Source organism: Triticum aestivum, chromosome 2B (genome assembly GCF_018294505.1).
Source record: "Triticum aestivum cultivar Chinese Spring chromosome 2B, IWGSC CS RefSeq v2.1, whole genome shotgun sequence".
NCBI lineage: Eukaryota > Viridiplantae > Streptophyta > Magnoliopsida > Poales > Poaceae > Triticum > Triticum aestivum.
The window spans coordinates 710,455,696-710,482,999 of record NC_057798.1 but is presented as its reverse complement, the minus strand read 5'-3'; positions in this window follow the sequence as shown (position 1 = coordinate 710,482,999).

The window sequence follows — 27,304 nt, the reverse complement described above, 5'->3', positions numbered from 1 at the left end:
TAACCGACTCTGTGTAACCCTAGCCTCCGCCGGTGTCTATATAAACCGGAGGGCTTTAGTCCGTAGGACACAACATACATTACAACAATCATACCATAGGCTAGCTTTAGGGTTTAGCCTCCTTGATCTCGTGGTAGATCCACTCTTGTACTACCCATATCATCAATATTAATCAAGCAGGACGTAGGGTTTTACCTCCATCGAGAGGGCCCGAACCTGGGTAAAAACATCGTGTCCCTCATCTCCTGTTACCACCCACCTAGACGCACAGTTCGGGACCCCCTACCCGAGATCCGCCGGTTTTGACACCGACATTCGTGCTTTCATTGAGAGTTCCTCTGTGTCGTCACTGATAGGCTTGATGGCATCTACAACCAACGACGCTGTCCTAGGCGAGACTTTTCTCCCTGGACAGATCTTCGTGTTCGGCGGCTCGCACTGCGGGCTAATTCGCTTGGCCATCTGGAGCAGATCGAAAGCTACGCCCCTGGCTGTCAGGTCAGATTCGGAAGCCTAAACTTCACGGCCGATGTCCGCGGAGACTTGATCTTCGACAGACTCGAGCCATAGCCGAGCGCGCCGCACTGTGACGATGTGCATGATCTAGCTCTGCCGCCGAATAGTGCCTTTGTGGCCGCACATGAATCCGCTTCGGCCATCAGTCCGGAGCCGATCGCCCAGATCGAGGATCGGTGGATAGACGCCGCCTCGGGGGCTTCAACTTCCACGGCGATGGAGCCGAACATTAATCTTGTCCCCCGCGAGACTCGTGATTCCGAGGTGCCGGACTCCTTGCCGGACTCCGAACCTCCCGCGCCCCTACCAATCGGTTCGGATTGGGCGCCGGTTATGGAATTCACCGCCGCGGACATCCTCCAACACTCGCCCTTTGGCGACATCCTAAATTCGCTAAAGCACCTCTCGTTATCAGGAGAGTCCTGGCCGGACTATGGCCAGGATGGTTGGGGTACGGACGACGAAGAAATTCAGAGCCCACCCACCACCCACTTTGTAGCCACTGTCGACGATCTAACCGACATGCTAGACTATGACTCCGAAGACATCAACGGAATAGACGACGATGCCGGAGACGAACAAGAAAAAGAGCCTATAAGGCACGGGAGGACCACCTCGTCATATGACATATACATGGTGGATACCCCAAAGGAGAGTGATAACGAGGACCAACGGGCCGCGACAGAAGATAACCCCGCCGATAAACAACCGAAACGGCGACGCAGACGCCGCCCTAAGTCCCGCCTCGACGACAACAATGCTCCCAAGGAGCCCGTAATACAGCAGGGCTCACAAGTGGACGACGAACATACAGATAAGCAACCGTCCGAACATGACGAGTCAGATAATCAGTCCAGGCCCGGCGAAAATGATAGTACGGACGATCTCATGCCGGACACACCGCTGGAGAGAAAAAACCTTCGGAAAAGACTCGTCAACACTGCAAGAAGGCTGAAGAAGGAAAAGCGGAAGCTCAAAACAGCGGAAGACACACTCAGAATGAGATGGAGCAAAGTTCTCAAAACCGCGGATAAATACGGCAATGGCCGCCAATCAAAGAGCTACCCGAAGCGCAAGCTGCTACCAGAATTCGACGAGGAGGCTGTAGAGCGTCCACCGTCAAAAAATAAAGGGGCTGCCTGGTCGGATAGACGGCCAGATGATAGGCCAAATTGTGAAAGTGGCGCCGCACATAAACCAACTAATGACCCTGGAAAGACAGATGGCCCAGCCAGGTCCATCTACGGGCCAAAGAAGAAGGCCCCAGGAAGCAAGGCAACACGTCAAGTGTCCGAAGGTAGCGGCACACCCAAATACAGGGGCGCCGCACACCCACTATGTTTCACCGATGAGGTGCTGGACCATGAATTCCCAGCAGGATTTAAACCCATAAACATAGAGGCCTACGATGGAACAACAGACCCTGGAGTCTGGATAGAAGATTACATACTACATATACACATGGCCAGAGGAGATGATCTCCACGCCATAAAATATCTACCCCTCAAGATCAAAGGGCCAGCCCGCCATTGGCTTAAAAGCCTCCCAGAAAACACTGTGGGAAGTTGGGAAGAGCTCGAGGAAGCGTTTAGAGCAAATTTTCAAGGGACTTATGTCCGCCCTCCGGACGCAGATGATCTAAGTCATATAACTCAACAGCCCGGAGAGTCGGCGCGCAAATTCTGGAATAGGTTCCTCACCAAAAAGAACCAAATAGTCGACTGTCCGGACGCCGAAGCCTTAGCAGCTTTTAAACACAATGTCCGAGACGAATGGCTTGCCAGACACCTCGGCCAAGAAAAACCGAGGACAATGTCCGCGCTAACAAGTCTCATGACCCGCTTCTGTGCGGGAGAGGATAGCTGGCTAGCAAGATGCAGCACCAGCGACCCAAGTACATCCGAGATAAGAGATGGAAACGGAAAATCACGGCGCAGAAAAGAGCAGCGCCGGAATAAAGAGAAAAGCCCAAAGAGCACGGCAGTCAACGCCGGATTCAAAAGCTCGCGGCCAAACAACAAAACATCGCCACTTAAGGATGACGGGGATGAGCTATCCAACTTAAACAAGATTTTGGGTCGGATATGTCAAATCCACAGCACCCCCGGAAGGCCTACAAACCACACCCATCGGGATTGTTGGGTTTTTAAACAGTCCGGCCGACTAAACGCCGAACACAAGGGGCTCGACGCGTCAAGCGAAGACGATAAACCCCACCAGCAGAGCACCGGAAAACAAAAGACTTTCCCACAAGGGGTCAAAGCAGTAAATTCACTTCATGTGATAATACGGAAAAATAGTGCGGCACTTTCTAAAAAGAGCTTCGCGCGGTCCAACCCAGCAGACCATAGAGATTGGATATCAAAACCAATCACTTTCGACCACCTGGACTATTCCAGAAGTGTTCGAAACGCGGGACGGACTCCCCTGATATTGAATCCCATAATAGACGGACTACAATTCACTAAAGTCCTAATGGACGGAGGCAGCGACTTAAACCTGCTATATTCAAACACAATCCGTCAGATGGGGATAGACCCTACCAAAATTTGACACAGCCGCACTTCCTTCAAAGGAGTGACGCTAGGCCCTTACGCCAAGTGCACAGGCTCCCTATTACTAGAAGTCGTGTTCAGATCACCGAACAATTTTCGGCCCGAAAAACTAATTTTTCACATCGTCCCATTTAAAAGTGGATATCAAGCACTCTTGGGACGAAAGGCTTTTGTCCATTTCAATGCCATACCGCATTACGCGTCTCTTACACTCAAGATGCCCGGTCCGCGTGGCATCATTTCAGTGCGAGGGTCACTCAAAGACCCCGGACTCAGATAGGCGAGTCCGGCTTCAGCAGGCTAGGGGTTCCCTAGCCACACACCTCTTCACAGGGGGCTGCGTGCACAAACAACCGCGGGTTCATACAAACCCCACTTTACTTATTTATATTTCTTCTTTTACACATATATTTTTTGCACGAATTGTTTTCAAACTAAGTGTTCCTCTCTTTTTACAGATGAACAACGAGCATACCCGTCCAGGATAATGGCGCAATGGAGACACAGGCGCAGACGTGCAGTAGGGACCCGTTGTGAGGATTCTTTTCAGATTAAGACCCTGCGTAAACCTTTTTTACTGTCTCTTGTTGTTATTCTCCCTTGGTTTCTTCCTATAGCCAAAGCGGAGCCTGACGTTTTGGCATCGGCCGCGTCAGAAGACCATGCCCGTACCTAGACACCAGGGGCTTAGGGCATTGTTCTGCCCATTATTATAAAGACCGAACACCTCAGGGAGTGTTCGGCATCTCGAGTTAGGCATTATATGCATCAGCTCCGAATCATGTCTTTTGTCAAATGTTGGGTTTGCACGGCTCCTGTGTTTTGCTGCCTTACGTTCCGTATCATCGGCTAACGCGGCACCAGGAGAACTACTGCGATTGTGCCCCAGTTCGGCTGGGCGAGCACCTCAGTAGAGAAAGCCGAAAACTGACTGTCATGATATAGCGAGAGACTGGTCAACCACTCGATCGACCACCGGAATGTTTAGAATTCCCCGCTTTGACGAAGGACCGTTTCCCGGTCAGGCACACACGTGCCCCGAACTCGGAGAAGTGCGGTGCCCCAAGGGGCTATATCGTAGCCCCACCCTCGAACTCCACTAGCTAAGTGAAAGTGATAAAGCATTATAGTCCGGATTGCCTCGTTTGCTACGCTACCACCTCCTTAACAGGACCGAGACGTCGGATTAAGTGTGAAAACGCGCTATTTTTGCGAACACCCCCGCACCTTGTGCGTGGGGGCTGAAGCCGAAGACTGCAATCTTTCAGGTTATACAAGTGTATACGTAAACGGCCGCATAGGAGCAGTTTTACTACTTGGGACGCACAAGTATAAAAAGCAATTATAGCATAATCATCGTTTTACAAGCTAAAACGTTCATTTGAACGTGACATTTTTTGAGCACTGCGACTCTATTACATGAGCGCCATGCATAACTTCCCTGAAATAGTGCTCGGCGGGAGCCGGTTTTCATCCGAGCCCTGGGCGGCAACAGCGGTGGCATCCATCTCCGTCCAATGCGCCTTCACGCGGGCAAGAGCCATCCACGCGCCCTCGATGCAGGCCGACCGCTTCATCTCCTTGATATGCGGCACCGCTCCAAGGAATTGCTGCAGTAAGCCGAAGTAGCTCGTCGCCTTGGGCCTCTCTGACCAGACATGAGCCACAATGTCAGTCATGGCAAGTCCGGACAACCTATTCAGCTCGGCCCATTCGGCCAACCGATCGGTCAACGGAAGTGAGCGATCCGGACTATGGAATTGAGACCAAAATAGCTCTTCCGTCTTGTGATCCTTCTGGCTCTGGAAGTGCTCAACGGCATTAGCCGCACTTGCCGCTAAGTCCATATACAGATCCTCCGGACTCCACAGCTGATCAAATTGAGCATACTTTGGATCCATAAACCGGCGACGCAGCAGATAAGGCTTGACAGCCACGATATCTCCGGCCTGGCGCAGCTCCTCCCTCATGGCCCGCATTGCAGAGCGGGCATCCTTGGCCTCGGCAGTGGCCTTCCTCAGGTCTTCCCGCTCCGATAAGCGCTCCTTTTCAAGAGCCTCATTGCGGTCGGTAGCATCTTTTACTTTCACATCCAATTCGGCCACCTCTTCCCTGCTTAGGCAGTGTGTAGCCTTTTCGGCTTTCAACTCCTCGGCCGCCCTCGAGGAAGCCGCGCCAGTCCTTCGGGCTTGCTCATTAGCTTGAGCAAGTTCGGCCCGAAGGCTCTCCACAGCAGCAGCACCGTCTGTACAACAGCATATAATTTATCAGAGGAGGGCTTTGACCCCCTTAATAAAGCGACTGCGGAGAACTCATTTACCTTGCGACTCGTCAAGTCGCCGGTTGACAAGTGCGATGTCCGCATCCGCCACGTCAAGTTGCCGCATCAACTCGGCAACTCCACTAGTCGGGCTAGCCCTCGGACTATCCGCCACCTGCATAGGAACAGCGGCATTCATTACTTACGATTTCGATCCTCGGCACGCTGTCGTTTTCGACAACCTACCGAGTCTCAGGGGCTACTATCTATACAGGGCGCATTTTTATGTGCAAAACTGTTAACAGACAAAGGGATGCGTCATTCTCGCGTACCTCAAACCCCGCCAGCAAACTCATAGCGGCATTGCGCAATCCGCTCTCGGCGGACGAAATCCTTCCAATCACCATACGCATCAACGCACGGTGATCTTCTGAGATGGACACCCTCTCAAGCAGATTCTTCAGTTCTCCCGGCCGGATACTAGCGGGTGCCGAACTCTCTGGCCCCTCCGGACTCGGGGATACCCTCCGTGACGATACTTCAGGCTCGCCTGCCTTATCTAACGGCGCAGCAGACGGAGGCGTTTCGCTCTCCATCATCTCCGGAAGAAGGTCCCCCGAAGATGAACTCATCTGAGAAGGCTGCAGATCCGAACTCCAAGATAAATATTTCGGTTACCCACAGAAGCACAAATGGAGGTATTTCCATACTAATTAACTCCCCTTTTCATACTCACGGCTTGCTGGAGGGCTGACCCTTTGGCGATGATTGTACGTCCGGATTCTCCCCGGACGCCGGACCCCCCGGTGAAGATCTCTTCCCCCGCTTAGGGGCTTTGGCCTCCGGATCTTCGGAGGCAGTCCTCTTCTCCCCCTGGAAGGAGGGGTTTTTGATTCCCCTCTCTTCAGACGCCCCTTTGGGCGAAATAACAGCTCCTCTATTTTCCCCATTGCTCCCTTCCATGGGCGCGACCTCCAACATTCTGACCAGCACGGGCTCCAGTGCGGTCTCTGGGAGGGGGGCCGGACACCTTATCAGCCTCGATTGTGCTACCCATTCCTGTGAAGAGTAATTGGTTAGGAGGCGAACTCTAGAAAAGAAGATAAACAGAGCGTCCAGACTCTGAGCTATTTACCTGAGTATCCGGGCGATTGCGGCTTAGGCCTGCGTCCTCGGCCAATTCCGGGCACGCTACCTGCGGTCCAAAGAACAACTTGTACATCTCCACGGGTGTCGCACCCATGAAGTGTTGGAGAATCCGAGGTCCCTCCGGGTTGAACTCCCATAGACGGAGAGGACGACGTTTGCAGGGCAGAAGATGCCTGATTAGCATAACCTGCATCACCACAATCAGATTGATCTCCCTCGCCTGGAGGTCTCGAATCCGGCCCTGCAATAAGGGCATGTCTTCGGACGGCCCCCAATTGAGCCCTTGGTTGACCCATGACATCAGTCGGCATGGAGGTCCCGGGCGGAATGAAGGCGGCGGCTTTTGCTTGCTGCCTTTCGGAGCGGTGATATAGAACCACTCTGCTGCCACAGTCTGAGTTCCTCTTGGAAGGAACCCTCGGGACATGGGGCATCGGCCTTTTTGCTTATGGCCGCCCCACCGCACTCCGCTTGACGCCCCCCGATCATCTTCGGCTCCACATTGAAGGTCTTCAGCCACAGAGCAAAGTGGGGAGTGACGCGGAGGAAGGCTTCGCAGACGATAATGAATGCGGAGATGTGGAGGATGGACTCCGGAGCCAAGTCGTGAAAGTCCAGCCCGTAGTAGAACATGAGCCCTCTCATGAAGGGGTCCGTCGGGAAGCCTAAACCCCGACGGTGGTGGGATACGAAGACAACGAACTCACCGGGCTCGGGGGCGGGCACGGCCTGCCCTCGGGCGGGCAACCTGTGCGAAACCTTGTAGGCCAGGTACTTGGCCTCACGTAACTTCAATATGTCCTCCTCTGTGACGGAGGAGGGCATCCACCGGCCCTGGAGGTCGGAGCCGGACATGGTTGAGAATCCGAAGCGCTCGAATCTGAGGTTCTAGGTGTTGGAACTGGGAGCAAGAGGAGATTTGATGCGAGATTGAAGAACAAGGACGAGCCTTGGTCCTCTTATAAAGGGGAAAAATACCAAGAGCCTTCTCCGTGACCGTTTGGGATTCACCTTCGATAGAGGAGGCATGGCGACGGGAACGGTTGGGTTACCCACGCACGTATTGATGAGAATCCCGGAATAAGGGGAACACGATCTCTGCTTCGACAAGACGTGCCAAGGAAACCGCTTCGCTAAACGTGCTGAGGTGGTATAAGTAAAAAACGATTCAAACAGTGGCTTGGTAGTGGTGTGATGTCACACCACATAATACGTCAGCAGATTGGACTAGTGTACATTTTATTCTCTCTACGGTGGAATGTGGAATTTATTTTGCAGAGCCGGACACTATCCTGGTGTTCATGATCTTCCCTAGATTATTCAAGGGAGGAACCCGCCTTGCAATGTCGAACATTATGCGCGCCGGACTTATCGTCATTGAAGCCTGGTTCAGGGGCTATTGAGGGAGTCCTGGACTAGGGGGTGTCCGGACAGCCGGACTATCATCGTCCGCCGGATTCCAAGACTACGAAGATACAAGATTGAAGACTCCGTCCCGTGTCCGGATGGGACTTTCCTTGGCGTGGAAGGCAAGCTTGGCGATACAGATATGTAGATCTCCTACCATTGTAACCGACTCTGTGTAACCCTAGCCTCCTCCGGTGTCTATATAAACCGGAGGGCTTTAGTCCATAGGACACAACATATATTACAACAATCATACCATAGGCTAGCTTTAGGGTTTAGCCTCCTTGATCTCGTGGTAGATCCATTCTTGTACTACCCATATCATCAATATTAATCAAGCAGGACGTAGGGTTTTACCTCCATCGAGAGGGCCCGAACCTGGGTAAAAACATCGTGTCCCTCGTCTCCTGTTACCATCCGCCTAGACGCACAGTTCGGGACCCCCTACCCGAGATCCGCCGGTTTTGACACCGACACTTGTCCTTTTTCTTGTCCGCCAGGTGTAGAACTAGTTCGCCAACATTGTAAGTTTTGGCCCGTACTTCTCTGCTTTGATATCTTCGAGCCTGTTGTTGGTAGAATGCGGAACAAGCTTTTGCCACGTCACGCTCCTCTTCTAAGGCGTCCAAACTGTCCTGCCGATCCAGCTTGGCTTCTCTTTCTTCATACATGCGCATGCGAGGTGAGTCATGAATTATGTCGCAGGGCAAAACTGCCTCTGCGCCGCATACCATAAAAAATGGTGTGAATCCGGTAGTGCGGTTTGGCGTGGTCCGCAGCCCCCAGAGTACAGAGTCGAGCTCCTCTACCCAGTGCATGTTACATTCCTTAAGGGACCGCACTAGTCTGGGTTTGATGCCGCTCATGATTAGACCATTTGCTCGTTCGACTTGACCGTTAGTTTGAGGGTGATAGACTGAAGCATAGTCGAGCTTGATGCCCATATTTTTGCACCAGAGTTTAACCTCGTCGGCCGTGAAGTTCATGCCGTTATCAGTGATGATGCTATGGGGGACGCTGTAACGGTGTACTACCCCAGATATGAAGTCTATCACATGTCCGGATTTGGCGGTTTTAACTGGCTTGGCCTCTATCCATTTGGTGAATTTGTCCACCATGACCAATAGGTATTTTTGCTTGTGGGTTCCCCCTTTAAGGGGTCCAACCATGTCAAGCCCCCAGACCGCGAACGGCCAGGTGATGGGTATAGTTTTGAGGGTGGTGAGTGGCATGTGGCTCTGATTAGCAAAGAGCTGGCAACCGACGCATCGTTGGACTAAGTCCTGAGCATCTGCATGGGCTGTCGGCCAATAAAATCCTGTATGGAAGGCCTTGCCTACAAGGGCCAAGCTATGGCGTGGTGCTCGCCGAGTCCGGCGTGAATTTCAGCCAGAACATTTCGCCCCTCCTCTTCGGAGATGCACCTTTGAAGGAGTCCGGTTGTGCTTTTCTTATAAAGTTCTCCCTCATGGACCTTGTAGGCTTTAGATCACCGAACTATGCAGCTAGCCTTGTTTTGGTCTTCGGGGAGTTCCTGCCTGATTAAGTAGGCTAGGAATGGTTCCATCCACGGGGCAATGACTGCCATTATTTCGTGGGCTGAAGGTGTTATTTCATTGGCTGAGCCACCGATTGTGTCAGAATGTTCGGTGTTGGGCGGTGCGGTTGGTTCCGGGTTGTTGTTTCCGGACTCCCCTTCCCATAATACGGATGGCTTAAAAAGCCGCTCCAGGAAGATGTTGGGAGGGACGGCGTCGCCCTTCGCGCCGATGCGTGCCAACACGTCGGCCGCCTGGTTATTATCCCAGGCTACATGGTGGAATTCGAGTCCTTCGAACCGAGCTGGCATTTTTAAGATGGTGTAACAGTAGGCTGCCATTTTAGGATCCTTGGCGTCAAAGTCTCCATTTATTTGGGATATTGCGAGGTTTGAATCCCCGCGGACCTCTAGGCGTTGAATGCCCATGGAGATTGCCATCCGGAGACCATGTAGAAGGGCCTCGTATTCGGCTGCATTGTTGGAGTCCGTGTACATTATCTGGAGTACGTATTGGAATGTGTCGCTGGTTGGGGACGTCAGGACGATGCCAGCCCCCAGGCCGGCCAACATTTTGGAGCCGTCGAAGTGCATGATCCAATTGGAGTATGCACTGTACTCTTTAGGGAGTTCGGCTTCGGTCCATTCGGCGATGAAGTCGGCCAAACTTGCGACTTTATAGCTCGCCGTGGTTTGTAGGTTATGTCGAATGGTAGGAGCTCAATGGTCCATTTTACAATCCTGCCAGTCGCGTCGCGGTTGTTTATAATGTCGTTGAGGGGTACTTCGGAGGCTACTGTTATCGAACACTTGAAAGTAGTGTCGCAGCTTCCAGGATGCCATGAACACCGTGTACGCTATCTTTTGATAATGTGGATACCGGGACTTGCATGGAGTTAGGATAGTGGATACGTAGTATACTGGTTTTTGAGGAGGGAATTTGTGTCCTTCCGTTTCTCGTTCGACGACGAGCACCGCGCTTACCACTTGATGTGTTGCCGCGATGTATAATAACATTGGTTCGCCCAAGTTGGGCGCGGTCAGGACCAGATTTGTAGCCAATATGGCCTTTATTTCTTCGAGTCCGGCCGTGGCGGCATCCGTCCATTCGAAGTGTTCGGTGCGTCGAAGGAGGCGATGCAGGGGTAGTGCCTTTTCTCCCAAGCGGGAGATGAAGCAGCTTAGAGCCTCCACGCATCCAGTCAATTTTTGTATTTGTTTGAGGTCTTTTGGGATATCCAACTGTGACAGAGCTCGGATCTTGGCTGGGTTTGCTTCAATTCCTCTACCGGATACAATGAAGCCCAAGAGCTTTCCGGCTGGTACGCCGAAAAGGCATTTTTCCGTGTTGAGCTTAATGTCATATTCTCGGAGGTTGTCAAATGTGAGCCTCAAATTGTCTACTAGAGTTTCGACATGTTTAGACTTGACAACCACATTTTCTACGTATGCCTCCACTGTTTTGCCGATCTGGGTTGCCAGACATGTCTGAATCATGCGCTGATATGTTGCACCGGCGTTTTTGAGCCCGAAGGGCATTGTGTTGAAGCAGAATGGTCCGTATGGAGTAATGAATGTTGTTGCGGCTTGGTCTGTCTCTGCCATCTTGATTTCATGGTAGCCGGAGTATGCGTCGAGGAAGCACAATGAATTGTGCCCTGCTGTAGCATCGATAATTTGATCAATGCGGGGAAGGGGGAAAGGATCCTTTGGACAAGCCTTGTTAAGGTCCTTGAAATCGACACACAGGCGCCAGGATTTGTCCTTCTTTGGTACCATTACCAGGTTTTGCTAGCCAGTCCGGATGTTTTATGTCTCTGATGAATCCGGCTTTTAATAGTTTGGCTAGCTCCTCTCCCATTGCCTGTCTTTTAATAGTGGATGGCTTTCGTCTTACCAAGGTACTCATGGATGGCGGCATCGGACTAAACTTCATCTACGAGGAAACTCTTCAAAAAATGGAAATAGACTGGAGCCGCATTGAGCGAAGCAGCACAACCTTTAGAGGTATAATCCCTGGTCGGGAAGCGCGCTGCACAGGAAAAATCACACTTGATGTGGTGTTCGGCTCGCCGGACAATTACAGTTCCGAAGAGGTAACGTTCCAAGTGGCCCCGTTCAGCAGCGGATATCACGCTATATTAGGACGAGAGGCATTCACAATTTTTCAAGCAATACCCCACTATGGGTACATGAAGCTTAAGATGCCTGGGCCCGGCGGAATAATCACTCTCGTTAGTGATCCGGACATAGCACTCCGCGCCGAAAACAAGACAGTCGCATTAGCCCTAGAGGCACTATCCAAAGCCCTAGAGGCAGAGGAACTTACTGCGCTGTGCTCTACGGTGAATAGGGACGATGTGATACTCGATAAGAGACCCAAGTCCACCTCTTTTAAACCAGTGGATGAAATAGTCAAATTCCAGGTCCATCCAACGGACCCAACAAAGACGGCCTCCATCGGGGCACAGCTGAACCTTGATGTAGATGCCGCACTGCGAGAATTCCTTCGGGAAAATTGGGACATCTTTGCCTGGCACCCTTCAGACATGCCAGGAATCCCACGCAGATTGGCAGAACATAGCCTAAACATCCTAAAAGGATTCAAGCCAGTCAAACAGGCTCTTCGGCGATTTTCCGAACCCAAAAGACAGGCAATGGGAGAAGAGCTAGTAAAACTACTGGAAGCCGGATTCATCAGAGACATCAAACATCCGGACTGGCTAGCAAACCTAGTAATGGTACCAAAGAAGGATAAATCCTGGCGCCTATGTGTCGATTTTAAAGACCTCAACAAGGCCTGCCCAAAGGACCCCTTCCCCCTTCCCCACATCGACCAAATAATTGATGCTACTGCAGGGCACGATTCATTGTGCTTCCTTGACGCATACTCCGGCTACCATCAAATTAAGATGGCGGAGGCAGACCAAGCCGCAACGGCATTCATTACTCCATATGGACCATTCTGCTTCAACACGATGCCCTTCGGACTCAAAAACGCCGGTGCAACATATCAGCGCATGATTCAGACATGTCTGGCTACCCAGATCGGCAAAATAGTAGAGGCATACGTAGACGACGTAGTCGTCAAAACCAGACTCGTCGAAACCCTAGTAGACGATTTGAGGCTCACGTTCGACAACCTCCGAGCATATGACATTAAGCTGAATCCGGAAAAATGCATTTTGGGCGTACCAGCAGGAAAGCTCTTGGGCTTCATTGTATCCGGTAGAGGAATTGAAGCAAACCCAGCCAAGATCCGAGCTCTGTCACAGCTGGATATTCCAAAAGACATCAAACAAATACAAAAATTGACTGGATGCGTGGCGCTCTAAGCCGCTTTATCTCCAGTTTGGGAGAAAAGGCATTGCCCCTCTATCGCCTCCTCAGGCGCAACGAATACTTTGAGTGGACGGATGCTGCCACTGCCGGACTCGAAGAAATAAAAGCCATATTGGCAACAAATCCGGTCCTGGCCGCGCCTAACCTGGGCGAACCAATAATGTTATACATCGCGGCAACACGTCAAGTTGTAAGCGCGGTACTCGTCGTCGAACGAGAAACAGAAGGGCATAAATTCCATCTTCAAAAGCCAGTATACTACGTATCCACTTTCTTAACTCCCTGCAAGTCCCGTTACCCGCACTATCAAAAGATAGCGTACGTAGTGTTCATGGCATCCCGGAAGCTCTGACACTACTTTCAAGAGTGTTCGATAACAGTGGCCTCTGAAGTGCCCCTCAACGACATTATAAACAACCGCGATGCAACGGGAAGGATTGCAAAATGGGCCATTGAGCTCTTACCATTCGATATAACTTACAAACCTCAGCGAGCCATAAAGTCACAAGCCTTGGCTGACTTTGTCGCTGAATGGACTGAAGCCGAACTCCCTAAAGAGTACGGCACATACTCCAATTGCACTATGCATTTCGACGGCTCCAAAATGTTGGCCGGCTTGGGGACTGGCGTCGTATTGACGTCCCCAACCGGGGATATAGTCCAATACGTACTTTAGATAATGTACACGAACTACAACAATGCAGCCGAATATGAGGCCCTCCTACATGGCCTCCGGATGGCAATCTCCATGGGCATTCAACGCCTAGAGGTGCGCGGGGATTCAAACCTCACAATATCCCAAGTAAATGGAGACTTTGACGCCAAGGATCCGAAGATGGCAGCCTATCGTAATGCTGTCCTAAAAATGTCAGCCCGGTTCGAAGGACTTGAATTCCACCACGTAGCCCGGGATAATAACCAAGCAGCCGGCGTATTGGCATGCATCGGTGCGAAACGCGACGCTGTCCCTCCAAACATCTTCCTGGAACGGCTCTTTAAGCCATCCGTACTATGGGAAGAGGAGTCCGGAAATAACAACCCGAAAGCAGCCGCACCACCCAACACAGAACAATCTAACATAATCGGCAACCCAGCCGACGAAATAACGCCTTCAGCCCACGAAATAATGGTAGTAATTGCCCCGTGGACAGAACCATTCCTAGCCTACCTGATTAGGCAAGAGCTTCCCGAAGACCAAAACGAGGCTTGCTGCATAATTCGGCGGTCTAAAGCCAACAAGGTCCATGAGGGGAGCCTTACAAGAAAAGCACAACCGGAGTCCTTCAAAGGTGTATCTCCGAAGAGGAAGGGCGAAACCTTCTGGCTGAAATTCATTCCGGACTAGGCGGACACCACGCCGCAGCCCGGGCCCTGGTAGCCAAGGCATTCCGTACAAGATTTTATTGGCCGACGGCCCGGGCAGATGCTCAGGACTTAGTCCAAAGATGCGTCGGTTGTCAGCTCTTTGCTAATTAGAGCCATATGCCACCCACCGCCCTCAAAACTATACCCATTACCTGGCCGTTCGCGGTCTGGGGGCTTGACATGGTTGGACCCCTTAAAGGGGGAACCCACAAGCAAAGGTACCAATTGGTCATGGTGGACAAATTCACCAAATGGATAGAGGCCAAGCCAGTTAAAACGGCAGAGTCCGGACCAGTGATAGACTTCATATCCGGGGTAGTACACCGTTATGGTGTCCCCCATAGCATCATTACCGATAACGGCACGAACTTCACGGCCGACGAGGTTAAATTATGGTGCAAAAATATGGGCATTAAGCTCGATTACGCTTCAGTCTATCATCCTCAAACCAACGGTCAAGTGGAACGAGAAAATGGTCTAATAATGAATGGCATCAAACCCAGACTAGTGCGGTCCCTTACGGAATCTGGCACGCACTGGGTAGAGCAGCTTGACTTTGTACTCTGGGGGCTGCGGACAACGCCCAACCGTACTACCTGATTCACACCATTTTTCATGGTATACGGCGCAGCGGCAGTTTTGCCCTACGACATCATTGATGACTCACCTCGAGTGCGCATGTACGAAGAAAGAGAAGCCGAGCTGGATCGGCAGGATAGCTTGGACGCATTGGAGGAAGAACGCGACGTCGCCAAGGCTCGTTCCGCTTTCTATCAACAGCAGGCTCGAAGATATCAAAGCAGGGAAGTACGGGCTAAGACTAGTTCTACGCCTGCCGGACAAGAAAAAGGACAAGCTCAAGCCCAAATGGGAGGGGCCCTTCATTATCGATCAAGTCCTGACCGGCGGAGCATACCGTTTGTGAAATGCATCGGACAACCGACTCGAGCCGAACCCATGGAACGCAGCCCGCCTCCGACGATTCTACGCCTAGCGCCGGACTAAGAGTTCGTTTCCTTCCCCCGTCCATATTTTTACACTTCAGCCGTCTTTCTATTTCTCTCTTATCTCTCACCTCTTTCATAAAAACCCTTAGAGGCCTATTTGCGCATTGTTCGCACACACTTGATGTGCTATCCGCACTCATTATACCTGGGGGCTTCTTTACCAGAAGCTTACTTATCTGGGCTTCATGCCCAGCACATGTGTCAAACTTCCACATGTACCTTTTGTTCACCATTATATGCATCGATATGACTTAAGTTTTGGCCAAGCTGGGTTGCCTGGCTCCTGTGCTTACCCCTACGTTCCCGATTGTTCGGCTAGGAGGTAAAGGGAGCACCTCTGCGATTGTTACTGCCGGGTCAGCCGGATGTGTTCCTCAGACTGGGTGAAGCCGAAAGCTAGTGTTCTTAAGGGAATATTGGGTCGGTGACTCGAAAGATGATTTTTTACATATTATTACCTGCCCCCAGATGTTTTCCTGCTTTTTTCGCAGTCCAGACATGCACTTTAGGGCATGCCTCCCAGGGAAAGGAACCCTTAACGGAACTATTCTCCCTGGAAGATTTTTCTTACTAACCATGTAATATAACATAACTAGTTGGTCACTTGTCTGATAAAGCACTAATGGCCCCTACGCCTGGTCTCCATGCATACCCCGGTTTTGTTATAATCGAGAGGGTATTCGGACACACTCCAAACTGTAGGGTCTCGAGGTCGAAGCGAAAAGGTCGGCAAAGACAAACGATCTACAATCCGGCTAGAAGGCATTTTACATGTCATTTTAAATACATTGTCAAATCGACTGACTGTACTCCTCCTCAATCCCGTCTAACAGGCTATCTAATTTACAGTCCCATTGGGAATATTTAGCGGCCAACTCTACTTGGCCGTACACTAAGCTCACAGGGATTTCCTTCCCATCGGGCCCCACAGGTCCGACCTCGGCCATGTGGTTGGGATCCGCCTTCTTGTACCGCATCTTCACCATGGCCCAGGCCTCCCTGGCACCTTGGCGGCAGGCCGATATCTTTCATAAACGGAAGCGCTGCCGCGCTCCCTGAAGCTTCTCCGCAAGCTCTCCAAGGCCCTCGGGTAGGGAGAGGGACGGCCATAAAGCCTGGATGACACCGCTCATCGCCTGCCGAACTCGTTCGAGCAGTTGCACCAGCTCGGGAAGCTGATCACCCATTGATACGGGCATCTCCTCTGCAGGGCGACCTGTGAGCACACCTACAGACATATTTCTGTCAATTGACATCCTCGCCGAACTCTTCTTTTCAAAGGAGTTCGCTCAAGCACTTACTATAGATGCCGCGACGAAGCCGCTGATTCTCCTTCACGGAGCCAGACAGCTCAGCCCGAACACCTTTCAGCTCCTCTCCAAGCTGGGCGTGGGCATCCTTGAGTTTGTCCCTTTCCTGCTACACCTTCGTCAGCACCCTCTCGCCGGCCTTCAACTGGCACAGTAATTGTTGCTTGTCCGGATCCAGTCCGGCAACATCTGCAATATCATTGTCAGACTTACACACACGCCGCACACCACTTATCTTTTTGAAATAATGTGTTACCAGGAGGGGTCTCTGTGTTTCCTCCTGCGGCAGCGAGTGCGGCCTCAAGTTGGGCCTTGCACTCTTGCAACTCCTGGGACAATTGGACATTCTTCTCTGTAAGGTCCTGTAAATTATATGATCCTTAAATCAGTTACTATCACTACTTTAAGTCTCGGGGGCTACTGGCATATATAACCATTAAAATCTCTTACCCGTATGTCTTTTACATATTGCTCCATGGCTCTGGTTAAACCATCTCGAGCGGCACGTAGGTGCGCGTATCGCGCGTTGAAGGCATTCAACGCCTCTGGAGAGAAACACGCGTCACGCAGAACTGTCCGGCGATGCCTATGATTCATGGCGCTCTCCACCTCAGACCTGGTAGTGGACAGCCGGTCGACATCCTCTGCTGGAGGAGAATCCGGCTCGCACCTTGCGCTCGCCTCCCCCTCCGGACTAGGTGTTGGAACCTGGCGGACGGAGGCTCGGTTGGCAACTTCTTCGGACACCATCCGGCGAGTGCTCTTTCTCTTGGAATGGTCTTGAGAGTTAATGCACCTCCTGGAAATCCTTTTCCTAAATAGCAAGACGCGGGCTATACCATTGCGGTGACGTTTCGACTCGTGCCGCACTCCTCTTTCGCTTGCGGGGCCGGACTGACCCTTGCTGGTCAGCCGCCATGGGCTCGGCTTCCTGCCTTGAAGGCACCTCCTGCGAGACACCATTATATACGGTGGTCAGAAATGCGCAAGGATGAAATGCTGGTGTCAGACTTCGGTCATATTCACCTGGGAAGCCGGGGATAGGCCAGGGTAGTCAGCCGTGATGGCGACTAAAGCATTGTCCATGCTGAGTTGGTGGAACACCCCGTCGATTAGCTCCACCTTTATGTCCGTATCCTCTTCGGAGGCCGGATCAAGGGACCTTCCCGGGTCCTCGGGTTGTGGGGCCGGACTATTTATGCTCTCCACAGTCCGGCGCAGTTCCTGCGACAAATCGATAAAATAAGGTACTTAACTTTGAAAGCACGGGTCAGACAAATGAACGTCCGCTTACCCAGCTCCGAGGGTTATTCATTCAGAACCCATTCAATGGGCTCATCCAGAGGAAGTCTTCCTTCTCCCCCTTGTACAGGCCGGACAGAATCCTCACCAGATCCTCGGTCGACTCCGGCCCTTTGCGGCCATGACGGGTGGCATCATTCTCCCCGTTGAAATCCCACATGGGGTGGCCCCTGTATTGCAGCGGCTGCACCCCCCGCATTATGCACGTGGCCATGACTCCAATCATGGTCAGTCCGGAATGGGCCAGCAATCTTATCCGGACCATCAGATAATGGACGCCCTTGTCTTCCTCGAGTTGAGGGCTCCGCGGACGCCAGCTTAGGCATTTCTTCAGAGGAGCCCCACTAAACTCTGGGAGGCCGATCCGAACTGGGTCCGGCAATGGAGCGTCGTCTACATAGAACCATTCCGAAGGCCAGTCTTCGGACGCCTTCTTCAGGGTACCGGATGGGTATCCGGTCCCGGCGATGCGCCATATTTCGGCACCGCCCACTTGATATATTGACCCCTCGTGAGAACGGGGTACGAGGCAGAACAACCTCTTCCACAGCACAAAATGGGGCTCAATGCCCAGGAATAGCTCGCAAAGAGCTACAAAACCCGCGATCTACATAATAGAGGCGGGCGTGAGGTGATGGAGATGGAGTCCGTAGAACTCCAGGAGCCCGCGGAGGAACGGATGTATAGGAAATCTGAGCCCCCTTATCAAATAGGGGACGAAGCACACCCTCTCTCCATTAGAGGGGCCAGGGGCGGCCTCCGCTTGCTTCCCACCTTTGTAAGTGGCCAGCCCGGCTCGAACCGGGACCATAAAGGCCGGAGGAAGATATCCCTCCGCTTGAAGCTTCACCAGCTCGTTGTGCGGAACCGAGCATCTTCTCCAATCTCCTGGCGGAGGGCTGGGAGCGCGAGAGGAGGAGCCGCGTCGATGGTCCATGATGGAATGGGTTTTTTGGTCAGAGGCGCTCCGATGAGTACTCGCGGAAGGAAGATGGTGTGGTTTGGATCTGGATTCTTGCCTCTCTTATAGGCAGATTATTTGCGCAGCTAGGGGGTAAAACATAAAAGATACCCTGGCTTTTCACATTCGTGCGACGCGTGGAATAGGGCCATTATTGGCATGGAAGCCAAGGAGCGCAACATTCATAAGGAAGCCGGACACTATTCGGCAAGCACATGGAATTTGGAGGAGAACCCGCCTTGCAATGCCGAAGACTATATATGCGCTGGACTTGTCGTCATTGAAGCCTGGTTCGGGGGCTACTGAGGGAGTCCTGGACTAGGGGGTGTCCGGATAGCCGGACTATCATCGTCAGCCAGACTCCAAGACTATGAAGATACAAGATTGAAGACTTCGTCCCGTGTCCGGATGGGACTTTCCTTGGTGTGGAAGGAAAGCTTGGCGATACGGATATGTAGATCTCCTACCATTGTAACCGACTCTGTGTAACCCTAGCCCTCTCCGATGTCTATATAAACCAGAGGGTTTTAGTCCGTAGGACGGACAACCATTACAACAATCATACCATAGGCTAGCTTCTAGAGTTTAGCCTCCTTGATCTCGTGGTAGATCCACTCTTGTACTAATCATATCATCAATATCAATCAAGCAGGAGTAGGGTTTTACCTCCATCGAGAGGGCCCGAACCTGGGTAAAAACATCGTGTCCCTTGTCTCCTGTTACCATCCGCCTAGACGCACAGTTCAGGACCCCCTACCCGAGAACCGCCGGTTTTGACACCGACACTCATTTCTTGCCCGACCCCCATGGACGACTTCATAGTCATCTTCATCACCTTGCCACCGATAGCCATCCATGAAACCATGCAAGAGCAGGTGGTCACGCACCTGCCCGGAATCCGGGTCCGCAATAAGGATCTTTAGCTTGCATCTTCGACACGGACGTCTTATCTCCGTCCCGTTCTTTTGAAGCATCTCGGCCTTCGCGGAGCTCAAAAACCTATTCACGATGCCTTCGGTCATCGTGCGGACCATGGTCGCCTGCGGGGTGGAGAAAATCGATATTTTAGAACCAAGAAAAAATTTGGCATGACCTTCCCTAAAAATAGGACCAAAAATATGCATAGTGCCAAAATTCTCGCTGAAACAGAAATGAATCAACATTCTGGCAAAATATAGGCAACTATCGCATTTCAAATACCGGTACCTGCAAACACAAACATATATGCAAGCCCACTAACATATGCAACACCACAAACATAAATAGATGTAGCTAGGCCACAAAAAGTGCATGTGCGTGTTGTTGGAGCGGTCTAGGGAGAAAAAAAGTAGATCTACAACATGAAGATAGGTTTCCCCTTACTTACCTATCAAAAAAGGTAATTTCACCACTTAACTTTGATGAATCTATGGTGCAAATGAGGTGAGGAGGAGGAGGCAGCCGACAAGCTTGGAGAAGGAGGTGGATGGAATGAAGTGGGGAAAGTGAGTGGGTAGGTGTGGTTGTCCAAAATATCTTGTTGGTCCCAGGTTACTAATGGCGCACCACCTCCAAATGCGCCATTAGTAACCCTAGTTACTAATGGCGCACCTACAGGTGGTGCGCCATTAGTAGTTTTGCAAAAAAAGTAAAAAAATAATAGTATATATACTAATGGTGCACCGTGGCATAGTGCGCCATTACTAGTTTAAACTAGTAATAGCGCACTGTGACACGGTGCGCCATTAGTAGTTTTGCAAAAAAAGAATAAAAAAAGAATACAGTACTGGCGCACTATGTGGCTGGTGCGCCATTACTAATTAGAACTAGTAATGGTGCACTTAGCTAGGATGCGCCATTAGTATGTATGGAAAAATGAAAAAAAAATTGTTACTAGTGGAGCACCTTGTGTCTGGTGCGCCATTAGTGTCTTCCACACTAATGGCGCATCACCATATGGTGCGCCATTAGTATATAGTAGTGGCGCACTACTTCTCTGGTGCGCCATTAGTGTCAATTTCATCTATAGCCCTTCTCCAAGTAGTGGAAATTGGAATCTAATATTCCCTTCCTTCATATCAATAATCGCACCAATCATTCTAAGGAAAGGTCTACCAAGAATAATAGGGCAAGAAAGATTGCAACCTATATCAAGAACGATAAAATCTACGGGCACCAAATTTCTATTTGCAACAATAAGAACATCATTGATCCTTCCCATAGGCTTTTTAATGGTGGAATCCGCAAGGTGCAAATTTAAAGAGCAATCATCAAGATCATGGAAACCTTGAATATCACATAAAGTTTTTGGAATCGTGAAAACACTAGCACCCAAATCACACAAAGCAAAACACTCATAATCTTTAATTCTAATCTTTATAGTAGGTTCCCACTCATCATTAAGTTTTCTAGGTATAGAAACTTCCAAATTAAGTTTTTCATCATAAGATTGCATCAAGGCATCAACAATATGTTTGGTAAAAGCTTTGTTTTGACTATAAGCATGAGGAGAATTAACAACGGACTGCAACAAGGAAATACAACCTTTTAAAGAACAATTATCATAATCAAATTCCTTGAAATCCGAGATAGTAGGTTCAATATTATTGGAAGTTGAGGATTCTCCAATCTCACTTCTACCAAATATAACATTAAGATCTAAAGACTCCGAATTTTTGGGACGCCTTCTAGGCAAAGTTGATTCATCATCACTCCCATAATCATCAAAATTCATATTCCAAAACATAGATCTAATCGGAGACACATCAATAACTTTAAGATCCTCATCATTATTTTCATGGAAACTAGAAGAACACGCTTTTATAAAGCTTTCTTTTTTAGCACGCAATCTAGCGGTTCTTTCCTTGCACTCGTCAATGGAAATTCTCATTACTTTGAGAGACTCATTGATATCATGCTTAGGAGGAGAAGATCTAATTTTAAGAGAATCAACATCAAGCGAAAGTCTATCAACGTTCCTAGCCAAATCATCAACTTTGAGCAATTTTTCTTCAAGCAAAGCATTAATATTGTTTTGAGAAATCATAAATTCTTTCACACTATTCTCAAAATCAGAGGGCATCTTATTAAAATTACCATAAGAATTATTGTAGGAATTTCCATAATTATTAGAGGAATTACTAGGGAACGGTCTAGCATTAAAATTTCCTCTATAAGCATTGTTTCCAAAACTATTCCTACCAACAAAATTCACATCCATAGATTCATTAGTATTCTCAATCAAGGAAGACAAAGGCATATCATTGGGATCAAGAGGACCATTTTTAGTAGCAAACATCTTCATAAGTTCATCCATCTTTCCACTCAAAACATTGATTTCTTCTATAGCATGCACTTTTTTACAAGAAGATCTTTCGGTGTGCCATTGAGAATAATTAACCATAATATTATCAAGAAGTTTTGTAGCATCTCCTAATATGATTTCCATAAAGGTGCCTCCCGCGGCCGAATCTAACAGATTTCTAGAAGCAAAGTTCAAACCGGCATAAAATTTTTTTATGATCATCCATAAATTCAAACCATGAGTAGGGCAATTGCGAAGCATCAATTTCATTCTTTCCCAAGATTGGGTAACATGCTCATGATCAAGTTGTTTAAAATTTATAATATTGTTCCAAAGAGTGATGATCTTAGTGGGAGGAAAATACTTAGAGATAAAAGCATCTTAGCACTTGTTCCAAGAATCAATACTATTTTTAGGCAAAGACGAAAACTTAACTTTAGAACGATCTCTAAGTGAAAACGGAAACAACTTCAATTTTACAATGTTGTTATCCATATCTTTCTTCTTTTGCATATCACACAAATCAACAAAATTGTTTAGATGAGTAGCGGCATCTTCACTAGGAAGGCCGGCGAATTGATCTTTCATAACAAGATTCAGCAAAGTGGTATTGAATTCACAAGACTCAACATCATTAAGAGGAGCAATCGGAGTACTAAGGAAATCATTATTATTGGTATTCAAGAAATCACCCAATTTGATATTATCTTGCGCCATGACAACAAGTAATCCAACACACAAGCAAACGGAAAGGGAAAAAGAGAGGAGGCGATTGGGAAAGAGAGGGTGAGTAAAACGGCAAGGGTGAAGTGGGGGAGAGGAAAACGAGAGGAAAATGGCAAATAATGTAAATGCGAGGGAGATGGGTTTGTGATGGGTACTTGGTATGTCTTGACTTGAGCGAAGACCTCCCGAGCAACGGCGCCAGAAATCCTTCTTGCTACGTCTTGAGCTTGCGTTGGTTGTCCTCGAAGAGGAGAGGGTGATGCAGCAAAGTGTAGCGTAAGTATTTCCCTCAGTTTTGAGAACCAAGGTATCAATCCAGTAGGAGGCTCCTCAAAAGTCCCACGCACTTACACAAACAAACTGAGAACTCGCAACCAACGTAATAAAGGGGTTGTCAATCCCTTCACGGCCACTTGCGAAAGTGAGATCTAATAAAGATAGTATGATAAGATAAATATATTTTTGATATTTTATAATATAGATGCAAAAGTAAAGATGCAAATAAAAGTAGATTGAAAGCAAATATGATAAGAGATATACCCGGGGGCCATAGGTTTCACTAGTGGCTTCTCTCAAGATAGCATAAGTATTACGGTGGGTGAACAAATTACTGTCGAGCAATTGATAGAAAAGCGCATAGTTATGAGATTATCTAGGCATGATCATGTATATAGCATCACGTCCATAATAATTAGACCGACTCCTACTTGCATCTACTACTATTACTCCACACATCGACCGCTACCAGCATGCATCTAGAGTATTAACTTCATAAGAACAGAGTAACGCATTAAGCAAGATGACATGATGTAGAGGGATAAACTCAAGAAATATGATATAAACCCCATCTTGTTATCCTCGATGGCAACAATACAATACGTGCCTTGCAACCCCTTCTGTCACTGGGTAAGGACACCGCAAGATTGAACCCAAAGCTAAGCACTTCTCCCATGGCAAGAAAGATCAATCTAGTAGGCCAAACCAAACTGATAATTCGAAGAGACTTGCAAAGATAACTCAATCATACATAAAAGAATTCAGAGAAGATTCAAATATTATTAATAGATAAACTTGATCATAAACCCACAATTCATCAGATCTCGATAAACACACCGCAAAAAGAGTTTACATCGAATAGATCTCCACAAGAGAGGGGGAGAACATTGTATTGAGATCCAAAAAGAGAGAAGAAGCCATCTAGCTAATAACTATGGACCCGTAGGTCTGTGGTAAACTACTCACAACTCATCGGAGGGGCAAGGATGTTGATGTAGAAGCCCTACGTGGTTGATTCCCCCTCCGACAGAGTGCCGGTGAAGGCTCCAAGATGAGATCTCGCGGATACAGAAGGTTACGGTGGTGGAAATTGTGTTTCGTGGTGCCCTGGATGTTTTCGGGGTACGTAGGTGTATATAGGAGGAAGAAGTATGTCGGTGGACGCCGAGGGGCCACGAGACAGGGGGCGCGCCCTACAGGGGGGGGGGGCGGCCTCCTATTACTCGGGGAGCCCTTTGCTGCTTCTTGACTTGCACTCCAAGCTCTCCGGATCACGTTGTTTCCAAAAATCACGCTCACCGAAGGTTTCATTCCGTTTGGACTCCGTTTGATACTCCTTTTCTTCGAAAATACTGAAATAGGCAAAAAACAACAATATGGGCTGGGGCCCTCCGTTAGTAGGTTAGTCTCAAAATGATATAATGTGTAAAATAAAGCCATAAACATCCAAAAGGTGTAATATAATAGCATGGAACAATCAAAAATTATAGATACGTTGGAGACGTATCAAGCATCCCCAAGCTTAATTCCTGCTCGTCCTCGAGTAGGTAAATGAAAAAAAAGACAATTTTTGATGTGGAATGCTACCTAGCATAATTCACAATGTAATTTCTTTATTGTGGCATGAATGTTCAGAATCCAAAGATACAAAATAAAAGTTTCAATATGGACATTGTGTGTTTCATCAACTAGTGCCACTATAATGCAATCACACTTTTCATTATCTCTGCAAACAGGGTTATTCAGCTGCATTTTGTGAACTGCACAAATGTACGTATGGAACCGGCATATATGCAGAGTGCGAGGTGTGCCAAGTAAAAATTACCGACACCAACCATGTTGCATGCATGCATTGGCATCCACCACCACCAGTGATGTGTGGCGCTCTCTGTGGACGGATCTTTCTCGGCAGCAAATCCTCTAACCAAATACTAGTAGCTTATAATTGGCAGTTTTCTGGGAGTACTCTTTTCTGAAAGAAGCACCAATTTATTTTTCTTTATTTTTACACTATGTCACAACTTTGACCCAAAGGTCCAGAGCTATTTTAGCATGATTGGCGTAGTAGTCGGAGACTGATTGTAAGCATGATTTTCATTAGCTGTCATACTGATTGTAAGCATGAGCGGGTGGAAGATTAGGTTAGTGCGAAGCTTACCTTAAACCCTACCGGACTTCTATTTCACGATTGGCAGTGTGGAAAAGAATGCTTGCCTCGATCTTTTTCCTATCATTATGTCTTTTTTTCTTCATCATCCTTTTTCTCCCTTTTTTCTTTTTTTTGTGTAATCGAATCTCATCCCATGTGGGGAATGCTAGTTTAATCATCCTTTCACTAGGACAATGCTCTATAATGAATTTACACTTTTGGATTTCTCAAAAATTACAACTCAAAGCTATGAACAAGATATGACTCTATATGAATGCCTCCAGCATGTACCGGGATATGCAACGAATCAAAAGTGACATGTATGAAAATTATGAAGGTGGCCTTGCCACAAATACAATGTCATCTACATGATCATGCAAAAGAGCAATTATGACAAAAGTGTGTCGTGGGAACGAACACCTATGGGGCAGGGCCCCTTTCGGTCCGGCGGGGGCGGAGGCCGCACGAAGAGCGGATCGAGGCGAAGCACGCGAGCGATTTTACCCAGCTTCGGAGCTCTCCGGAGAGATAATACTCCTACTGCTGCTTGTAATTGTATTCTGTTCTTGCTTGAGAATGTGAGTGTTCTATAGTTTCGAATGCTTCGACCCCCCCCCTACGTTGCGGCATGGGCCTCCTTTTATACGCTAAAGGGTCACCGACAGGTGGCAACGTAGGCGAGGGCAAAAACGTAAAAGATGTGGTTGGTGCACCTACTTGTACAATGTACCCTACCTAACTCTGACTGCAGGGACAAAGGCATTAAATGCCCATCCGCGTCGCCCAAACAGTGCAGAAAAAGCGACCGTTAGGGGCGCCACTGATTGCCACGATGGCCATCTTGTCATCTCCGCTTGCCAACCGCGTACCCCTGGCTGCACAGCTCCCGCCACAACGCCCCTGGGGAGGCCCCAGGGCGACACGTTGGTGATGGCGCTGAGCGCGGGTACAGAGTGGCAGTTTCCCCCGGCAAGCGCCTTGCCGGGGTCCGTCGTCTTGTCGGGTCCGGAAGCTTGTCGCTCGGCCGGGTCTTGCCGGGACGCGCGGCGCGTCGCGGCAAGTTCTTGAGATGCCTTGGTTGGCCTTCCCGGCAAGCTCCTCTTGCCGGGGCCTTGTCCTTCCCGGCAAGCTCCTCTTGCCGGGGCCTTGTCTTCTCGGCTTGAACACTTTGTTCTTGAATGGCTCCAAAGGAACCACGGAGGACCTTGGCGGTCACCCGGCAAGCCTTGCCGCGGGGCGCTGCGACTGCCCGTGCACAAGTTCGGGATACTAGGGTACCCCTACTCTAGTACACCGACAGGAGCCCCCGGGCCTGGGCCACACACGGTGCCGAGCGCTGTTGGGCCAGGCCCAAAACAGGGCACGGGCACGCGCGGGCCTGGGTTATGCCGTATCTCACTCCGTATCCACCGCGCCCTCCCTTAACGGCACGCGTCGAATGCGGCGTCGTGGGAGAGATCGTGGGTGGTTCTTTATTCGGAAAAAGCGTAACGTTCGCCTCCTCCTCTTTATAAGCAGGGGAAACAGGGGCAGTTCCCCCACCTTCGCCATTTGCTGTTCCAATCTCAGAAATCTCCGCCGCTCCCCTCCGCTTCCAAAGCCGAAAGAGAGCAGCGCTCCGCCCCCCATCGCCGCCGTCGCCACCAACGCCGTCGATCTCCCCACCACCTCCGCCATGGCTCCGAAACCGGGAAGGGCGTGAAGTCGGCCGAGGCGCTGCGGCTTGAGGCGCTGCGAAGGAGCGGGCCAACTTTCCCCTCCGAGCTCGCCGCGGCGGAGCTGAGGGAGTGGTACTACCTCTTCTGGTCGACGGAGACGCGAGCGCATCCGCGCACGAAGGTACTCTCCGCCGCCGCTTCGAAACGGGCTCCAAACGGATACCCCTTCTTCGTACTGTTCTTCTACTGCGGGCTCTGCCCGCCTTCTCTGAGTTCTTCTGTGATATCATGAACACCTACGGGTTCCACCTCCTTGATTTCACCCCCAATGCTGTCCTGACCATGGCGGTTTTCGCACATCTCTGCGAAAACTTTGTCGGAGTCCACCCAAATGTAGCCCTTTTCCGCCACTACTTCATGCCCCGGGTCGAGAGAGGAGAGCCTCTATCCGGCGGGATCGCCTGGATCTCGAGAGCCGGCAAGAAGGAGGCGTATCTGGAG